Source organism: Equus asinus, chromosome 21 (assembly GCF_041296235.1).
Source record: "Equus asinus isolate D_3611 breed Donkey chromosome 21, EquAss-T2T_v2, whole genome shotgun sequence".
NCBI lineage: Eukaryota > Metazoa > Chordata > Mammalia > Perissodactyla > Equidae > Equus > Equus asinus.
The window spans coordinates 44,096,863-44,117,857 of record NC_091810.1 but is presented as its reverse complement, the minus strand read 5'-3'; the positions used below and the strand labels follow the sequence as shown (position 1 = coordinate 44,117,857).

Here is a 20,995-nt window from a genome sequence, read left to right as displayed (position 1 = left end):
GGTAGAGAAACCTAGAAGGGCCATGGAGCACAAAGCAAAGGCAGCCAACCCAGACTGGGGGGAATAAGTCAGGGAAGGCTTCTCGGAAGAAGTGACATTTAACACTGAGCCCGGAGGACCCATGGAGTTAGCCAGACAAGACTGGGGTGTGTCGGCATGTGCAAGATTCTGAGATGAGAAAGCATGGCTGGTCTGAGGCTGAAAGCCCTTTGTTGTCAGCCATTCTCCAGCCCTTGATCCTAAACCCAACCAGAGGACCAGATCTGGAGTCTGTAACTCTCATCACGAGGTGCTCCTCCAATCCCTACAATCCAGTCGTGTTTTAACCTCTTTAGTGGGATCTCAGGAAAGGGAAGAACTTAGAAAATAACTTGTTCTAAAAGAAGATAAGAAAAGAAAACAACAATGAAGAGTTGACCTGCTATAGAATAGACCCAACTGCAGCGATCGGTTTCTGCACACCAGATCACAGAGAAGTGACATGTCACGCTCAGCAGGGGCTGTCGAAACAACAAGACGCCAGACTGCAATTTGGCATCACCAAAGTGGGAGCCTCCAGGCTTCTTCCCTTTGGCTCTCTCACTCGGCCGGTTCCTTTCCTCCAAATCTCCAGGAAGTCGCAGAGGGAGCACTTTGCTCCTCTTCGCCTTGGTGTTTTGATTTCTAAAAGGCTACCACAGGCATGATACCTCCCACTGGCCTTAGGCACCTAAGGAAATCCAGATAGCTATGTAGCCGATCTTGTCAGAGGCCGCCATGCAGGAAAAAACAAAACAAAAAAACCTGTGAAAGTCCCAGGAGTTTGAGTGTTGCCCAGGGTTCTAACTGCCTTTGCATTATGAAAGAGACCATTGTCTGGGATGGTTTAAGACATGGCAATAAGCATGTGGTCATTTTACCAAAACGCACAGTCCAAAGGAGCTTTCCTTTATGTCTTAATATTATCCTATAATTCAAGTCCTGCAAACAATACCCTCGATTAAACATGGAAAGAAACAAAACCTTCACTTCTAGGAGGCAGAGCAGGCAGCTATTTTAGAGACAAAGAAAGGATGTCTTTTTAACCTATGACAACACAAATTTGTTTAGGTTTTCCCTCCACTAAGTAAGTAAGCAATTAGGCTTTTTCCAATAAAAATATTCCTGTGCATGTGCAAACACCAGAGGCAATCATATAATTACCCTGCCCAATCAGATTCAATTGCTGACAGTTGAGCTCCCACTGCTCATTAACTTCAGATCGCAATGAGGTCTTTACGGAAGCCCTTCCCGTCTCCTTACAAAGGTTCCTATGATGCCGTGAGCAGCCCCAGCACTAGCTCACACGGGATAATCATCCCCAAACGGCCAGGGCCAAGGCCAGCCTACTCTGACTTCCCTCTGAAAAAATAAAAAGAGAAATTCTACGAAACACTGGCTTAAACCCCCTGCTTCATTTGGGGATCTCACTTCTAAATATAATAGTAACCTTTCACCCCCACACTTTAAGTGCCGTAATTATATAATTAAAACCAATTATGTCATTTAACAGAGAGACTTTTTCAAGTTCCACGGCAAGCCAATTACTTCAATCATTGACCTCAGAAGATTTCCCACATTGACCTGCAACAATGAAGATTGGGATAAATTTAGACACTGGCTTCCGAGGGCTGGCATGGACTAGCTGGATGGGTCATAGCTGGTCTAGATTCTTCTAGACTCTAGAAACTGAACTGAATTCATTGCATCTAAAACCACCACCACCACCACTTGTTTGCAGGACCCTTCCAATATCCCAAGATACTTGGTTGATTTTCATCACCACCCAAATAGTATTATTACTTCCATATTACAGGCAAGAAAAAGGAGACAGGGAGAGTTGAGCTATCTCAAGTTATGCAACTAGTTAACGGCAAAGCCAGGGCAAGGACCTGAGTCTTCCACCATAGACTCCAAAGCCTATTAATAGCAAGTAGAGTGACAGAGAGAGACAGAAAGAGAGACAGAGAGAGTGTGTGTGTGTCCCTGCAGGTTTATTCTCTCGGCCATCCATACCCCCTATTGAGGTAACTCATCTGCCCCACTTTCAGCCCACGTGCATCACAAGAGGCTCCATTCCAGCTCGGGATGGGGGTGGGAAAGGGGGGAGGGCTGAAACCTAGGCCTCAGCCAATCAGCTTCTAGCATTCTCCTAGCTACAGCATTGGTCCAGAGATGAGCACGGTAACCCAATCGAAACCAACGAGATGCACCGAGACTTTGCTGAGGATCTTAGGAAAGAGTCTCACTCTTCCTAACTGGGCTTGCATGTGAGAGGAGGTACCGTCTGGCGGCTGAGTAGCCATCTTGCTACTGCTAAAGGAGTGAGGGAGAATGGAGCCAAGAGACGTAGAGAGAAACTTGTTCCAGGAAACTCCCTGATCCCTTCGTGTTGCACTAGGGGCATTAAGAACATGGAGTGGTTCAATAGCACACTGGAGAAACTATGAAAAGCACCATGGCCTACAGCTTGAGTAGTCTTGATTACAAGGATAGAATTAATTGACCGTGGCTCTGAGCAGCAGTCCTGCCTCCTGCTCACAACGCAGTTAAATGCCTCCTATTTTTGAGCTATTTAAAGAACATGCCATTTTATGGGCAGGAGGAAGCACTTTAATCTGCGAAATGATTTTTATCACAAACTAAACATCCTTGTAACTTTTTGGTCCTCTGCTTTGGTCAAAGTTGTCTCTCCTTGGAGCTGAGACAGCTGTTGGAACCAGAAGACCTGCCTCCTCGACCTTGCACTTTGCCCTGCTCACTGGTACCCTTGTGCTCTCCAATTCCCAGATCTGTGTAGATTGTAAGAACTCAGGACACTTGCGCTCATCAAAATGGAGCATCTTCTTTTTTCCTTTTTCCTAGGCCTTGAGGAAAAAGAAAAAAGGGCAAGAATCTTCTAATGCAGGATTTTCAAGCTTGGCACTATTGAAGTTTGGGGACAGATAATTCTTTGTTGTTGGAGCTGCCTTATGTGTTATAGGATATGTAGCAGAGTTCTCTGGCCTCTACCCACTAGAGGCCAGTAACACCCCTCTCCCCAAGTTGGGACGACCAGGCATTGTCACATGTCTAGGAGTCAGGGCTACCATCACCGCCGGTTGAAAACCATTGCTTTAATAGAACATTTGAGGTATTTATTGGATTTTGCTCAGAGCATCTTTGAAAATATGACTCCTTATGGTATTATGATGTCTTCTACTTAAAGTGTGAGGAGTGAGGGAACATCTATGCTCCTGAGAACTTTACAAGAGCCATGTAAAATATCCAGTGAGGAGAGGTGTCTAAACACAAAGACCCAGGATCACAGTACTGGGTCTATCTGGGCCATGAAGCCACGTAAGACTTGCTGACCCATTAAGGACTGGAGTTGGGGGAAAATGTATCAAATAAAAATAATTTTACCTAAATACCAGAAAGAGGAAAAGGATATAGAGCAAAAAATTAGAAATGAAGAACAGACATCTCAACAGTGAGTTCCACAGTGGGTACTTGGCTTCTCATTTCCACAGGAAAGAAAATGAAACCTTAAGATTGTTGCTGGGTTTCCTGGATACGGGTTCAGCCCATGAAGGTGGAAGAGGCTGGGCTCAAACAGCAATGATCCCTCCGCCAAAGGTCTAAAACTCACTCTGCAGAGAAAAAGCCAAAAATGGTAAAGCCTCACATATTTAGACAAATGTGGGCAAAGACATTTAAAATAAGCAAAAATGATGGATTTATAGAATATTTTTTAAGGAAAGGCATTTACTTTCTTTCAAATACCAGCAGCACTAAGAGTGGGCTGGCAGAAGTCCTTCCTTCAGGATTGATTGGAATGAGAAGATAAAATAGAATTCATTTAATTAGCATATGCATTGTTAAGCCTTGAAGAAGGGTGTTGAATTGGTTTGTCCTCTCAATGAGCTAATTAGTTATATCTTCACACTGGCACCTAGCTGAGGCCAGCCCAGGAATTCCAGAGTAGTGAGGTTCCAGTGATACTTTGCTTCAAGGCACAGACTTCTTCTGCACACCTTAAAGTATTCGCTTTTGATCAAGTCTGTCAGAAGAACCAGGTTGGTTTGTGTATGAAGACTGGCCTTTGTTGGGGCTTCCTTGGGTGAAAATGTTTGGATTCGAGTGGTTTCTCTCACCAGAAGTTCTAATGCCTCAGGAATGGAGGGAGTTCAGATTATCAGATTGGGACACCACTTCCTCAGTTCCCAGGAAGCCTACCTCTCCAGCTGTCACCATGTTCCAGCTGTCCCATTCTTCTGGCCCCTCATTCTCCAACTGCCCTCACTTCTCTCCTGCAACCAGTGAAATCTGATGGCTATGGTTTAACCATGTCTCAAATGGAGAAAGAGCAAGAATAAAGGAGTCTCTGAAGAGACCTGGCCCTCCTCTCATTGTTCTTTTAGGCTTATTGTTTTTTTGTTTTGGTAAAGAAGTAATGTTTAAAACAAACAATAATAGAAAAACAGAAGTATTTGTCTGAAGGTTCTAGCCGAGTCCCCAGGCACACTGACGGACTGTATAAAGAATTGTCTTTTGTAGAATTTAGTAATTTAATCTGGAGAAGCTAGTCCTAAACTCTTGATCCATAAGGCATGAGTTTCTGAGTGCACACTCTTCGTGTGGATAAAGCATCCCCACCCTACACCATCTCTACTGAAGGCATCCATCCGGCCTACCTGTGTTTCTCAGAATACCTGGGTAGGTCATCAGAGATAAAAGAGAAGAATAGCCCACTTGCCAATTCCAGCTGGCAAAAAACCACAGGGTGAGTTTTGTGTTTTGATCGAGCTGCGTTCACACTGGCATGTGAACATTTTGTTTGTACCAAAGACGTTAGTGAAGGTGGGAACATGGGCTGCTTGAGCAGGCATGTGCCGCTGTTTCCTAAAAAACCAAAAACCAAGGCTCTCTGTGCACCCTAAGACAAGTACTGCCCTCCCTCTGTCCTTCTCAGTACGAAGTGGGGGAGAGGCAGTCTCACTGGGGTGGCAGGTGTCACAACAGGTCACCCTCATAGTCAATGGCTGACTAAGACTTCCAAGGGCAGCAACTCCTTGCTTTTGCCAGGGATAAACCTGACTCCCAAGGTCCAGAAAAGGATTTTAACAGTGTGCAGAATCCAGGTTCAGGCAGGAGTTGACATCTAGAGATAAGCTTCAGTAGATATAGGAATTTTATGCAAAATTTGGTGCAGGCGCTTTCATCCTTTATTCTGAGGAGTGGATTTATGGTTTTCATCGGATTCTCAATTTAGCCTGAAACTCAGAATAAAAAGTTAAGCAAGAGCTGTAATAACGTTATCCCTTAATTTTTTTAAACAGTTTCCTGAGCTATAATTTACATACCATCAAGTCCATCCCTTTCAGTGTAAAGTTCAACGATTTTGAGTAAATTTATAGAGTTGTGCAACCATCACCACAACCCAGTTTTAGAACATTTCCATCACCTCAAAAAGATCCTGTGCTTGTTTATAGTAAATTTCCCTTAATTTTTGCAACAAAAGTTCTAGGGTTGAAAGAAGGCTGCGTGCGCATCTGCAAAACTGATCCATCTTCCCTCTTCTCAAGAGCTCTACTAAAAGATTATTTGTTGTTTACCTGAAATTCAAATATAACTAGGTGTACTGTATTTTTATTTGTGAAATCTGGTGAGCCTAATCTAGGACCAAATCAGAATTAAGCAAGTAAATCAATGTTCATATTGAGAAAAAAAATGTATTTTTCTGGAGCATTGTAAATAGACATGCATTAGTTTATCAACTTTGAGCCATCTAGGTTCAAAGAGCGTTAGAACCTAGTTCCAGTTAGAATTCAGGCTGAGAACTAAAGCTGCAGAAACAACCTGCAGAATTCAGGACCCAACTGCTGTTTCATAAGCAAGCCTGGGACTGCAGGCACTCATAGGGTTATAGGCTACATTTGCCTTGAAAGGTTTAGAAAGTGGATGTAATTGTTAATCTTGCAACTCACAGTCAGAACTAGAAATGTGACTTTTAGGGGCACAAATTATAAGGAAATCATTCTTAACCCTTTTGAGGGTCACAAACCCCTTTGAGAGAATCCGATAAAAGTTATGGACCTTCTCCACAGAAAAATGCATATATACGCATTGATAACATTTTGCATAGAATTTTCTGGGGTGGGGGGCATACACAGATTCTCTGACAATGTTCATGGGCCTTTCAAGGGTCCGAGGATGCCGGAAGAGCCTGGGTAAGTCGACTAAAGCCATCCTGAAGTCTTATGTCTCACTTTTCTTTTTATCCTATTTGTGTAGGAGGGGAAGAAATCGGGCTGACTGGCTAAGGCAAGAAGACATGGCCAGGCAGCTGTCAGACGTCAGTGGTGAGAATTGTAGCAATTCGCCTGAACTCCACAGACTCGAGGTTCGTCGTCTGTAAAATGAACAGATGGCCCAATTCTGTTTTCCCAGGTTGTGTCTCACGGATCCAGCTGAAAGGTATCTGAGAGGGTCCGTTTTAGCTCCTGGAGCACTATACAAGATTTAGTATTTAAAAAAAAGTTTTAAAACCACTGGACTATATGGTACCCAAGTCATCAAGGTTCTAAGTCATGCAATTACCTGGGTTTTAGATTCTACAGAGTAGAGGTCAGGAGACAGTTGGGGAAGATCTGGAAATGCTTTTCCTTTGAGTTCAAAGGAAAAAGGCATTTGGCTGGCATAGGAGAGAAAGACATCCCGGCTCTCACCACCCTTCAATTCTGCAACCTGTCTTTCCTCCTTTGTGCTGCTCTCCTTCCCCTCATATGAAAAATTCAAAAACTGCCCAGTTTTCCTTTGGTAAAATAAAAAAGTATTTGAACTTACATGAACTTAATTTAATCAATTTTCTTTTGGGCAACAAAGATACCCAGCAATCTGTTATATCATATAATGTCATGCCGTCAATAGTAGTAGCCCAAATGGATAAAGGACATGTGTGCCAAGCTCTGTGCTTTAGAAATAGTATCTTCTTTGTGCCTTAGGGTACCTACAAAGTAGGTCTCAGTATTATCACCCCCATTTTTCAGAAGAGAAAAATGAAGGAGAAAAGTTATGACTTACACAGTTTACCTAGCTAGCCAATGACAAAAAGGGATTTCAAATCCCAATGCCTATACTCACAGCCATTGTACTATGTTGAAGAGACTAATTATACAACCTATGACTTAAAAAAATATAGGTTTTACTCATTTATTTTCTCTCAAAAACAAAGAGTCTACCACTTTAAGGAAGCTTATTATCATGCCCAATGATATGAACCATACAACTATTTTGAATGTTTATTTCATACTTACATCTACTAAGCAGATCTACCGTGTGCATATTTTAACTCCTCGAAGGCAAATATATTATTTAGTTTTGGGTTTTATCTTATCCATCCTTGGTCCTTGAAACAGCAAAAGAAATGCGGACACTCTGTTCTTATTTGTTGTCATAAGATACTAGTGGCATGCTGGGAAAAGCACACTGGGAAGCAATGTTCCGCACTTGGTGTTAAGACTTTTCTTTTTTAAACAGAGCTTGTGTAAATCACAGGCAAAGTTGACAAATTTCATGGCTTAGTCATGGCTAACATATCAGATTTCATGGTTTGACAGAGATTAACAAGAAAATCATATTAGAATTACAACTATTAGTAGATTCTTAGATATTTGGTAAAGAAACTCCAAGCTTCCAAACTCCATTGCCCGCTGCACACCACAGTCGTCCTTCCTCCATGGATGCAGAGCTTCCATGAATCCAAAGAGAGCAAATGGGATCCCCTAGTGTTCCTCAGAGTCCCCTCCTGGCTATCACGGGTGAGCTGGTGCCTTAATGGGCTCCAGGGAAAGGTCTGGCATCCGTGGAATAAAGCAAGGTTTAGCATTTATGACCCAATTCATAAGAGCAGAGGGAGAAAAAAACATATCCTGTTTGTACATAACACAGGCATTTCACCCTAACGTTGCATGCACTAAAGAGAGGAATGAATTATCACAGTTGTTGAAACTAAGATATTTTAGGTTAAAATTAAGCTTTCACATCTTTATGAGGAGGCAGTTCAGCAGAGGCCTTGTTAAAAGTAGTGGCATGCAAGCAGAGACTTCAAAAAGTCTGCTGACTACAGAGCCATTTGGCCCGAGGGCTCTGCATATCCTCTTTCGGTAAGAGCCCGACTTGCTTGTCAACTTTGCATAAAAGACAGCCAATTTGTCAGCCATTTGCTTTAATTCTCTTTCCGAGTCCTCCTAATGATAAACTCCGTACACCTCCTGGTCTTCAATATCATATATCTGACTGGAGGATGGAAATTCACTCGTGTCTCAGGCTGGTTTCCTTCCCAGGCGAGCCTCCTGGGTCTTATAGGATGTCCTTAATCAGAACCACATTACTGGGCTAGAGGAAGTCCTTGCACAGACGCTGGCAAGATGCTATGGCAAATTAGTTTCAGAACGTGGAGGGTCAGATTGGGAATAAAGGCTGCTGTTATCTATTGTGTTTTCTTTAGTTGAGAAAATTAAGGCAGGGTGCCTAACTCTTAGGAAACAAAGATCTGGATAAGTAGCAGCCACTTAGGAAAGGAGTTCCATTGACTGCTGAGCACAATAGTCAGTTGTGGAAACTGAAAGTCCTCACATTCCAGGTATTCTGGACACGAGCAAGGACTTCCTCATTTTATCCAGATAGCTTTTTATATTTCAGTAGTGCCCTAGATTGGTAAAATAAAAATAGCTAAGGTATTACAAGTTTTGTCAAAAAATATAATTGTCAGCTAAGTGTGTATATATACACATCTACATATATATCACAAATATATGTGTGTTAGATAAATAAAGCATATTTTAATAATAATAACAACCGTAATAACTACTGTTCATTGTGCTCTCATGTGATGAGCACTATGCTAAGCACTTTCTATGCATTATTTCATTTACTCTCTCAGTAAATGAACATGGTAGGAACTATCCTTGTCCCTATTTTACAGATGAAAGAAACTTGAGATTAGCGGGGATTCGAGCCACAAAGTTAGTCATAGAGCCATAAGCCAAACACAGGGGTGCCTGACACCCGAGCCGTGTTTTCACCACAGCAGTATACTGAGCCCTGGAAATTCTCATCAGCTCCATAGTGGTGAGTGCCCAATTTGACCCTGAAAAAAAATTCAAATTTCCTGGGGGGTGGGGATGGGGGCCATATTACTTCCCTAACACGTGAGTGTGAAAGAGTTCAGCCCCACCTGCAAGGCTCTGGGAAGAAGGAGGGGAGGGGTGTGAGAAAAGGGAGAAATTGTTGTAGAAATCCAAGACCTACCTCCTTTGCAATTTTGCCCAGTACTAGCACGCCTGGGGAGACTCACAGAACCAGAGGACCAGGGGGCTTAGTGGAAATCTGTCCCCCATCCAATTTCAAACTGATAGCCTTCCCTTCTTATGAATGGATTTGCTCTAGAGATTTGGGGCAAGAAACATTTCCAGCGTGCCTCCACCTTAACTAACACCATGGGGGCAGCTAACAATTACAAAAGGAATGAACTTTTTCATCAAACGCCCTTCCATAAAACCATTTCCCAGGAAATGTAACACAGCATGGAGCTAGCCGACTGCAATTTTCCACCAACAATGAGCATCGTGGGGCACAGGTACTATATTTAAACGATTTTCCTCCAGCTTTTTGGCAAGGCTCTCTCTCAAGGAGACAGAGTTGGGCTGAGGTCTCATTCCCCTCTGGCCAGCAGGATCGGAATGTTTAATACGGCCCTGTCTCTTCAACACCCATGTGTAAAACGCCAATAAACCAGCCAGCAAAGACCTGCAGGCCTAATTGCCTTTTAACTCCGCCAAGATGATAAACTCCCAGAGCAAGGAAGGAAAGACTCCCAGGGATTTAACAAGTTTATCTGCCTGCCACTTGAACATTTTCTGTCTGCCTACACTTCAGTGAATTCGCCAATAAAAGGATGAAAGGGTCCCAAACCCCAGACCCCTCAATGGCCAAGCAGCCCCAGATTCAAAACGTATGCCCAGCAAAAATCAACCTGTTAACCTAATTTTGTTTCATGTTTGTAGGGTCTGGAGCGAGAAAAATGGGGCCGCTTGCCCATTTCTAGCACCAGCCATTTCCCTTTTATTGACCAAGGCCTACAAATCTTTACCTACAGTACAGAAAACTGTTCTCACAAGGAAACTGGGAAAGGCAACTCATCCAGAAACCTCTACAATTCAAGTCAGGGGCCTGTTCCAACAGGAGAGAAGCCAGGTAGGTCCTGGTGGAGGGGAATGGAGTGTGATCATTGATGGTGACGAGCATTGTGTTCACTTCTGCAAGGACACTTTTCGCTTCTCCCTCCCTGAAATTTCAAGTGTAGCATTTTAGTTGTTTTTGTTGATTTGCACCATCCCACCCAGAAGACAAATTGTAAGAACTCTGTACCAATTGGAGTTAAATTGTTAAAGCAAAGCAAAACAAAACCAAAAGACTTGGGGTTAGCACAGCAAGACAGTGCCATTCAAGACGTAAAAGTAGGGCGAATGGGCATAACCTCTCTGGGAGGCCTCTTCACGGTATTTATCAACATAAACGTGCAACTTCCCTTTTAGGAATTCATTCTAAAGAAATTATTCAACAAGTGCATAAAGGTGAAGCACAAGGAGCCACAGCATTCTAACAGGAAACATTTTAAAAGAACTAAATGCTCATTGTTAAGGATTGGTTAAATAATGCAAAGTTCTATACTCTGACACTATAAAAAAGATGCTGTGGGATATATCTATTAGTGTGGAAAGGTGTTCAACATACAATGTTAAGTTCAGAAAGCAAGTTATAAAAATATTGATAATATGATTTCATTCTTTCTTTTTTTCAGAGGCTAGATACAGAAAAAAGACGAGGAAGACACATAGTTCACCAAAATTTTAGTATTTCTGGATGGTGGAATTCTTTTGCAAAGACTTGAATTATTTGAAATTTTTAATAATGAAAATGCATTGTCTTTAAAATCAGTTAAAGCACTAAAGCCAAAAAATAAAACATCCCACCGCCGCCACCACTCTCCTGATCAACAGGAAGAGAATCACATCTGAAATAACTTATGGAAAGATTCAGCCTTCCTTTCTCAAGGAGACACAGTAAAGAACATTAAAGGATTTGGCCTTGATTTATCAGCACGTATAAGTGTTGCTCAAGTGTACTCTCCAATGAGATGAGAATAAATTGCAAAACTACATGTGGGCTCAAAATCCCAGAGGGTGTATTTCCCAGGTGGCCCAGGCTTCTCTCTTCCTTAAATCAGGGTACAAACACCAAGAGCTCCTCTATTAAGCTGACTTGTTCCACTTAATAAAACAAGAGCAGCTCTAGAGTAGGGTGCATGCCAAATGAAAAATCTGAAGCACTATTTTCCTATTAAAATCTCGCCCATGTTTTTCCCATTGGAACCTGGAAACTGGACAAATTCTGAAGGAATCCAAAGGAATTTCTTTAGAAAAGAATTCTGTTAACACCAAAAGCTCCCCAAGCACTACACAAAGCAAATGCTAGATTGCATTATGCTGAAATGTAAAAGCAGGAGTTCAAACCCAAAATGATGTGTCCTTCGCACCAGGCTTTGTGTGTATCAGGGCTTATGCATTTGTACACTTATCCCTATATATTTCTGCATCTCCCTACTTCATAATTTCATAATCAGTTCCCGATTTCCTATTTCTTCCAACTGTAAGGCACAAAATTCTGGATTTGAGAGATGCAAGGTTTAAGGGTATGGAAGTACAATGGAAAGTATGATAAAAATAAAACCAACATTGAAGTTTTGTTTCATACCCACTGAGAAGTAACAAATTGACTCTCAAACTGTGAGACATGGACATATGTGCAAGAATTTCATGTGTAAAGTGGATCCCTTGGTTGGGACATGTCCTTACCAATGACTAGAGCTATGGGAAGCTAAAAGGGTTCCTACATTGTTATAACACATCAAGGATAGGTATGTCTACAAAAGCACTATAATGCTACTCAAAATTCAGAACTCTGTCCCTAGGAAACAGAGGAAACTGAAAGATCAGGTTAATCTAGGATAAACTTCATGTCTAGAGTTCAGAGACAACTGGCCTCTCTATGAGTTTCAAATGGAGGTTTCTTTGAAGGATTGTTCTCAAATTCATTAAAGAAATTTCATTGACTTTACAGACTTTGGCATTAAATAGATAACCTGAGTTCTTCATTGCCCTGGAAAATGACTGTTCACCTTTGAAGCTCTGCAAATTGGGATTAAGTTGGCTGTTTGCCTTTCGCCTCGAAGATGACTCCACTCCATTGATCACTGAGTCCCGGGGCAATCACCTGGTTGACCAATGATATCAAATTTATCTCTATAACTGTCTCTTTTAAAATGCGTATCCTGTCATGTTTGGCTTTGTAATGATTTTTGCTTTAGATGTAGTAGTACCATTTGATATTAATGCCTCCCTCAATAAAAAATTGCAGGCAATACATCATGTTTTAAAAACTCAAGTTTAATTTTCAACTAATTTGAAAGATACATGGAGTTTTTAGATTCATAAACTAATTCATAAATTCTGCCTTGAATTTCGCCTACTCAGAGACACTTCCTCAGGCCCGGGTGTGCTCTTTGGAGCAGCATTTACTGGCTTTTCACAATGACTCTGCACATTCCAAAGAGGGCTGGGCACAAACACATACGCCAGCCTTCAGCTTTCACCCTCTAACCCCACCGTCTGCTTCCTGCGCACCCCATAATCTAAAACATCTCCTCTTTGCAGGTATATGGTCTTGGATTTGTCACGGTGAACGCGAGACTTTACAAGGCCAATAAAATGACAGCTGCATAGAGAGGACGGGGTGGCTTTTACCGACTCTGAAACACCATTGCCTTTAACTCCCAGGGATCAGGAACTTGAAAGCACACCGATTCACTTAGCTCTGTGTTTGTCATAAAGTTAAGGCTAATCAGATTTCCCTCAACTTGCAGCCCTATCTTAAATCCCCAAGCTTCTCCTATGCAAACTTAACTGATGGAAGATGTGATTATGGCTTCTCAGGTCATAAATTCTAGATATTTATAACATAACTGTTGTCATTTAGGTCAATTAAGGTGCTTTTACTGGCTTGGAACAACTACCTATGGGGCTTGCCCAGTACTCTGACAGTGGTTTATGACCCTTAGGGTGATTGTATCTTACAGGGATATGAAAGATGGTTGCATGCGGAAACAGCCAGGAGGCTCTTGAAGCACTTCCCCCATATTATGATCAACCATACTCATTTCCACTCTGTCCCTGGAAGCTGAGACCCCTTCTTTATCCATAAAAACCAACATTTGACTCTAAAATTCCCCTAGAGTTGGTTTCTTTGATCACCTTTTCTCCTCTCAAGACCTGAGAGGGGAGATAACACCTCCTGAGATGCTCTATGATAAAACTCCCAAGTGGTGGGCTGGGCAAGCACCCAGCTGGGAAATGCCAGACTTTTCCACATGCATAACATGTCCCTGAAGACAAGTGGTTTTACTTTTCACATGGGGCAAACTGCTCCCTCATGAAAGGCAGAACAGGGTGACAACAAAGAAAGAATGGAATATATTTGGGGATTTCATATAGACAGGTTACAGCTTCTCCTTTTCCCTTGTGGAATATCACTTATCTACCACCGTCTCCCTCCTGCTGTTTCTTCTTTCAACAAGGCCATGGGCACCCACTGTACTCCAGGCATTATGCTAGGTGGGGCTACAGAGATCAAGGAGCTCCCAGGCTGGCTGGAGACACAGGCACGTTAATAATTATAATTCAAAATTTTAACAGACAACAAGAGAGTCATGCACAGAAGATTGTGAAAGCACTGAGAAGTGGCATTTCCACTTTTAGAGGGGAGGGAGGTAGTCAGGGAAGTTTCCTTGGAAAAAAGAATTCCTAGTCTGAGGCTTAGAAAATGCAAGGAGACAGCTAGTTAGGCCAACTAGGGGAGAAGAGCATTGCCCTCAGGGAAAGCAAGACCAAAGATGTGGATTTGAGGAGGGCACAGGCTGTGTGGGTATGCCAAGCAGGTTGGTGTTCTGGAGCACTGCCTTCCTGGCAGAGTAGAGGCTGGAAAGGAAAGCCAGGACAAGATCCTGTAGGGCTTTGTATTCATGTTACACAAGCTATTACCTTTCTTATTCAAAGGAGACATGGTATAATGGCGCCCTTTTCACAAAACCAACTGGATCTAGCTGAGTAAGAGCTATTTTTTTTTCCTTATCCAAATCTATTTTCTTCATGCCTCCATCAACAGGTGACATTGTAAAATCCCCCAGTCTAACCTGACAAACATAAGTCTTTGAAACTCCAGTCACACCTCCCTTGGCAGAGAACACTTTGCTTTTGATTACCAAACCAAAACTCTTCATAGAAGCCAGGTAAAACATCCAAAATTCTACCTGGTCAACATCTACTAAGTGATGACTCCATACAAAGCATTGTCCTGGGGATGAGTAAGAAATGTGGTGGAGGAGGCATGACTTTGGCATGAGGTATGATTTTGAGGTGCACAGTGACACACCCTGGATCTTAGAATTTAAAGGTCTTTTATCTATTTGATTTTTTCTTGCATTTCGAATAATGATAATTTGTTGAATTTGGCCAAAACCCCCCCCCAAAACCACAACATCTACCAGGTGAAAGAAGGGTACTAGCATAGAAAATATCCTATAACTACAGGATTTGAAAGTCTGCAATATGGGAAAGTGCAAGCTACCAGCAGTTTCTCCAAATTAGCTGCTCAAATGTACTACAGAGACCCAGGTTCAGAAAGCAACAGTGTTGACCAGGCAGTCACCAGTTTCTCAAAACGATCAAATTGTAGCTCATTTTCAAGAGTTTTATGGAAGTTTTTGCTGCTGTTAAAAATTTAAAATACTCAACTGTTTGTTTGTATCTATTCTACCTTGTTCCAAAAAGGATTAAAGGATCTAATACCAAATAGAAGAGGCTCTTATTACTGGAGAAGGGAGGAGTGAGGGCTTGAGTTACAGCCGCCAAGCAAAGGTCAAGCTTGTTCCAAGTGGGACTTGGACGGTGCTGGTGAAACCTGGACAGCTTTTCTAAAACAGAATATTCTGATTTAACACACAATTCTCCAGCTGCTGGGGGACAGGGGAGGAGCTGAGAACCCATTTCTAGAGGCAGTCTGGGAACCATGAGCTTTATCAGCTGCATAAAATCCCAGACAATGAATTCATACTCTCTCATTTGTTCTTTATGCTTAGTTGTGTATTTACATGTATTTGACCCATGGGACAGTGAAAGGTGGCCCGGTGCAGTGTCACTGGCTTCACAAGCTAGTTTGCATTTCAGTTTCACCACTTGGGCAAGGCACCTAACCTTTCAGTCCTTCTGTTTCTTCATCTGGAAACATAGCTAATAGTAGTCTTCACCTCAGAGGGTTATTGTGATGATTACAAGAACTAACCCATGTAAACAGTGCCGGGCACATTTTAAGTGCTCACTAACTGTTAGCTATAAATTCTTATTTTCTAGCCTTCTGTTAAGCACAGAGAGAACAACAGAAATAAAGACCATTGCTTTGTCATAAGGAACTTATAGTCTAGCTGGAGAGAGGATCACCAAAGGGGACACCATGGTGATCAAGAAAAGGGAATTCTGGGGAAAATTGAGTTCTAACCCTCAGATCCTCAGGAAGTCAGGAGAGAGGGAGAAAATGCCATTTTCAAAATTTTAGAGGAGGCTTCCTAAAGGAACATATCTATGCTGAATCCAATCGGTAGGATTTAGACAGAAAATAGGGCATTTCAGATAATGGCAAACAATGGTCACAAAGACACGGAAAAAAGAATGAACACTATATATTTTTAGAAGAGGAAAAAATATCTCATTATCTGAGAGTGGTGGAAAATTCATGAAAGCTGCCCAGGGGGACCCATTTGGGAGGAAAATGAACACTGGGCAGAGGCAGTTGAACCAAATGTGGTTGGAAACAGGAGGAACTGGCAATCTGTCATCAGGGGAGGGATGCAGAGAAAGCGGTGTTTCAGGAAGGTGAACCTGGTTGAGACATGCAGGTTAGATGGGCTGGGAAAATTCTGAGCCAGGCAAACCACCAAGAGGCCACTGGAGGGTTGAAGTGATGTGGCCCACACCAGGCAAGTGCTGAGAGGACAGATAGGAAGTAGAGGATGGGAGAGGCACTCTATGGGAAGAACTGGCTGGCCTTGGTCAATGACTACACATCCAGATGTGAGGTCTAAATGCACAGGACCTGGAGCGCCATAGAATCGGTTTGGGGCCCAGCTCTGCCACTCAGCAGCCCTGAGCTCAGGGCACTGATTCAGCGTAAGCTCAGCTTCTTCCTTTGCCAAATGGACACAAGAGTGCTCACTTCATATGGATGAAAAGCACTTAGCATGACGCCTGGCTCATCCCGAAGTGGTCAAAAAATGGTAACCATTTCTTTGGTGTTGGCATAATAAAGAAGAAGAAAAAAAGAGAGGCAAGAAAACAGAGGTTCTACTCCTGGTCCCTAACCCACCGACCGAGACACAGGCCTGGCTACTCCCTGGATCCCTCTTCATGAGACCTCACTAACATTTAATGTCAGTCATTTAATGCCTTGTAGACAAATCGAGGTGTCAGTATGAATGGAGACTCATTTATTGTATCCCCTTTATTACATACCTAACTCACTTCCATCTCACCATGGAAACCAAGTCTTTCTAAAAATATAGGACCAAAGGAAAATGGTGATAACTTTGCTTCATTTAAAAGAAGTAGCTTAAGATTAAAAAGAAAAAGGGTAAGTACTTTGCACTTTATTTCATAAGAAGAGGGAGGAAAAAAGATGACACATTGTACCAGTGATTACCTGCCCATTTTAAGCCTTGTCAGCAACACAAAGACTTAAACCAAAGCTAAATCCAGGGCGCATTATCCCGTTAAGCCTCTGTGTTAACTCCAGGGGACTGAAAGGCATGTCTGTATTTCTACGGGAGGTTCCTGGTGGGTTCAGAAAACTTTTAAAGAAGTGCTCTATTATCTCAGGTGGGTGTGTTCCAAAGAATCTAAACTGAATGTACTTTTGTTTCAGTTCCCGAAAAATGTTTCTCATCTACCTCAGTTTTCCAAAGTCCATCTTGCACAATGCAAATTACGCAGTAAGTCATAGCTGACCTAGTAAGTCTGAAATGAAAAGCTAAGGAAGTGGGTAACATAGGGAAATTCTTCATCAGCATGCCTTTTTGACCTCTGCAGAACTGTCCTTGATGGCCCTGAGCATGTGACCCTTTGCCTCCCGTTTAAGCTGTGAGGCATTTGGAAACAAAGTTTTGAGAAAAGCCACAAAATCAAAGGGGATCAGGCAAAATGACCTGCTGCTGATCAGTGCTGATCATCAGCTTTGGTTCTCCCCAAGGTAAGAACTTCAGACCCTTCAAGAAACCAGCAGGAGAGAAATGATGGAGTAACTTCCCTAAACCTGCCAAAGCATATTTGCTGAGGAATGGACACTCCAGTCCACAGATCCTCCTAGACTATGGAATGCCTGAACACCTATCATTTTCTCCATCCTTTACACACGTAACTGACTAACGTTATGATATAAATGAGTTTTCACTAGCCAGCCCTGCTTCCTTACTGAAGACAGCCCAAGCCAGTGATTGCTTTAATTATAGAAGGAAACAAATGGCTTCTCAAGGTCCTTTGGATAAGGTGGCATTGGAAAAGTAACCTCTAACAGATGCGTGGTACAGAAGAAATGCTACTGCTCACCAAAGACGTAAAACCCAAACAGAAATACCTTTAGCTACCACAGAAGTTCCTCAAGCACTGACACTTTGTCATCTGTGGGTGAGAGCACAGGTTACAGGGTCTCTCAGACCTGGAGTTCTGTTGAATACATGAGAGCCATGTGACTGCAGGCAGATAATAACATCTCTGAGTCTCAGTTCCTAGACTTTCACATGGAGCCAATATCCACCTAGCTCATAGAGCATCATACAGGTCAAACATATGTGTGTGTATCTATATATAAATCTTTCCAAAGATTCAGCTTTTATTTTTGTGGATCATTTCTTGTTATTACTGTTGTTGATGTTTTCTATTTTATTTATTTATGCCTTTGACTTTTTTTTTAAATTTCCTTCCTTTTACTTTTGTTTACTCTGTTTTTATGAAGACCAGTCAGTCAAGAAACAGACCTGTGCAGGGTTCTATCAAGGCTGAATTCATTCTTCCTTGGGTTCAAGTCCCAGAGGCTTAGTAGGAAAGATCCGTGAAAAGGTGATTGGAGAGAGAAGATGAAAAGCTGAAGGCCTCCCAGATGAAAGCTAAGCCAGAAACCTGGCTGTTAAGAATATTTTCTCTCCTCTGAAAAATGAATTAGTTGAATCCAAAGTGACACTGAAAGGAAAATCAAAATGCCTGAAGAGCAGGTTGTGGACTTGAACTCCCATGTAACTGGATTCCTCCTTGGGACTTACGGCTCTGACACATGATACTTTGCAGAGAGGGTCCTTCTAACCCTGCTGAAATCTGGACACCATGGGCCTTTTTTACATGGGGAATTCTTAATATAAATGGAGTTAAGAACCAGGAGCTTAGCTATCCAGGGATTTCTGCCATTCAGGACTAAGAAATAGGGATGAAAGCAACAGGAAAAAGAAGCAGATGAAATACTACAAAGGGACAAAAAGGAACTCCTTCTGCCTGGAGGGAGTCAGTCTCCAGGCTTGAGGATGAGAACCATCCTCCATAAAACAAGAATTCATTTCACTTCCAGTCCTCCAGGCCGTGATGCACTTTGAGCCAATATGTAATATATATCACGGAGCTCGATATCAGAAGGGATGCCAGGGCAGTGGGGTGATGGGGAGGCTGTGGCTCCCAGAGATACTCAGAAGTCACTGAGCTTGACCTCTAGAAGGCTTAGACTGTTTCTGCTTTGATGCCTGGAGTTGGGAGGAAGGGAGAGGCTTACCCCAAGGGGACTCTGGAACACCAGAAATAGAGGGAATGAACCTGAAACACATTGAAACTGATGGTAATCTGGAGAGCACTTCAGGTAAAGTTAGCCTATGATTTTGAGTTTTCCTGTGATTTTGCTGGAGTAATTCAAGGTTTTTTATATTTCTTGCGTCTTGCTACTTTTGGATTGTACTCTAAATGACTAAAGAATCCTAAACACTTACATTATCTAATTATACCCAGAAAGCTACAAACTCAGGTATTAGCTGATACTTGATAATTCATCACACTAAACAACCAATTACAGTGCCAGGCACTATGCCAGGGGCTGGGCTCACAATTGTAAACCATGTAGATAAAGGTACTTCTCATGGAAGGATATTCTACTGAAGACAGGCAGACATGTTCACAAATAAATAACATAATTCACACGGTGACAGGTACTATCAAGAGTACAAAACAGGGGAATGTGATAGGGAGGGACTAGAGGGCGGGGGAGGGACTTCAGATGGTGTGGCCAGGAAGGGCCACTTCCGGCAGTAACAGCTAAGCTGAGACCTACTGATGAGAAGGAGCTAGTCTTGCCAAGATGGAGGGGAATGCGTTCCTAGCACAGGAGACAGCAGGCTCAGGAGTCCTGAGGCGGGAATAAGCTTGCATGTTGAGGGGGCAGAAAGAAAGCCAGGGTTCCAGGAACGTGCTGAACTGGGGCATGGTGGTAGGAGGGAAGGCAGGAGTGAGATACAGGAGCCAGACTAGAGAGGCTCTTGAGAGTCAGAGTAAGGACATTCAATTAATTAAGAGTTCATGAAATATTTGAGGCCACTCTCCTAAAGTACATTGTCAGCTAAGATAGTTTTTATTCTTCCTTCCTGACTTTCAAAGTATAGTAGACAGTGATCTTGGTGGGTTTTCCTCAAAGAAAGGGCAGATTACATCCGTGCTTTTGCTCAATGAGTTGGGCAAGAAACCAAGTTCTTCCAAGAACTCCACATGTGTCTCTGACCATCAAAGACACTACTGTAGGGGCTTCACAGAGCTCAGGGGCCTCCCTGGTGGGCACACAGTCAACTTGGGTAGGCCCAAACTTCTTGGCAATCATCCCTGCTTCCACCTCTGAGTTTTACACAAACATTTTTTTTCCTCTGCCACTGGGAAAAGTACATAAAAATAGGTGTGCCACTTGAAAATTAAACAAAGAGTAAATATCCAGTGCAGCTGGGCTGTGATCTAGATAACACCAGAGAATCTAAGAGTGGGAAGTCACGTAACATAAAAATAAGAAAGAAAGAAAGAATCATGGCAGTAATGATCGGTTTGGAAAAAAAAAATAGATGGAAAGAATTTGGAAGGTAACAACTTCCAGATGGTCCTGGTGGTGAAGATAGCTATATATAGAGAAAGAGGGGCTAATTAGTTCCTGGGCCAAGGCCCCAGTTTCTGTTAAGTGAGTGATTGTCTTGTGGTGGTTTAGTTCAATACTAGGGGACACACACCACATCGCAAGTAAATTAAGTATTTGGGTTTTTTTCCAAGCAAAGGGAATTGCCCAACCTTAATACAATTAATTAAGACTCAATGAATGTTTAATTTAGTTCTGGTGCTTGTACCAGGGACACAATGGGCTCTTTGTTTTGGCGAAGGCTCCTAAATATTGGAAAAAGGGAGACAGGCTGAAAGAGAGCAAGGGTTAGTCAATAGCTTTCCCCCGAATGCTCAGATGCACAAGTTGGTTTCCAAACGTAACAGCCAATTCAATGAAACCCAAGAGATTGCCCTAGAATGAAGCTGTGGACCTTCCAGGAGAAAAGGAAAAATATTGCCTCACGCCTCTGGGTTGGCACCGAAAGTTACAAGCTAGTCTTTCAAACACCCTCTCCAAAACTCTGGCTCTGCCAACTAAATAGACCATCTTTACAGGGCATGCTCAACTAACTTCTCACTTGGTTTCTTCCTATTTTCGAGTCAGGAGCTCTTGGCAGTGAAAAGGTTTGAGAAAATGTAGGAGGTAAGAAGAGTGGTTGGAATGC

General features: G+C 42.5%; 1 protein-coding gene across 7 annotated transcripts in view; it reads right to left on the bottom strand.

The window, feature by feature from the left end:
- Positions 1-20,995, bottom strand: part of ERC2 (ELKS/RAB6-interacting/CAST family member 2) — a 912,338-nt gene that overhangs the window by 105,413 nt on the left and 785,930 nt on the right. The gene's annotated exons all lie outside the window — the stretch shown is intronic.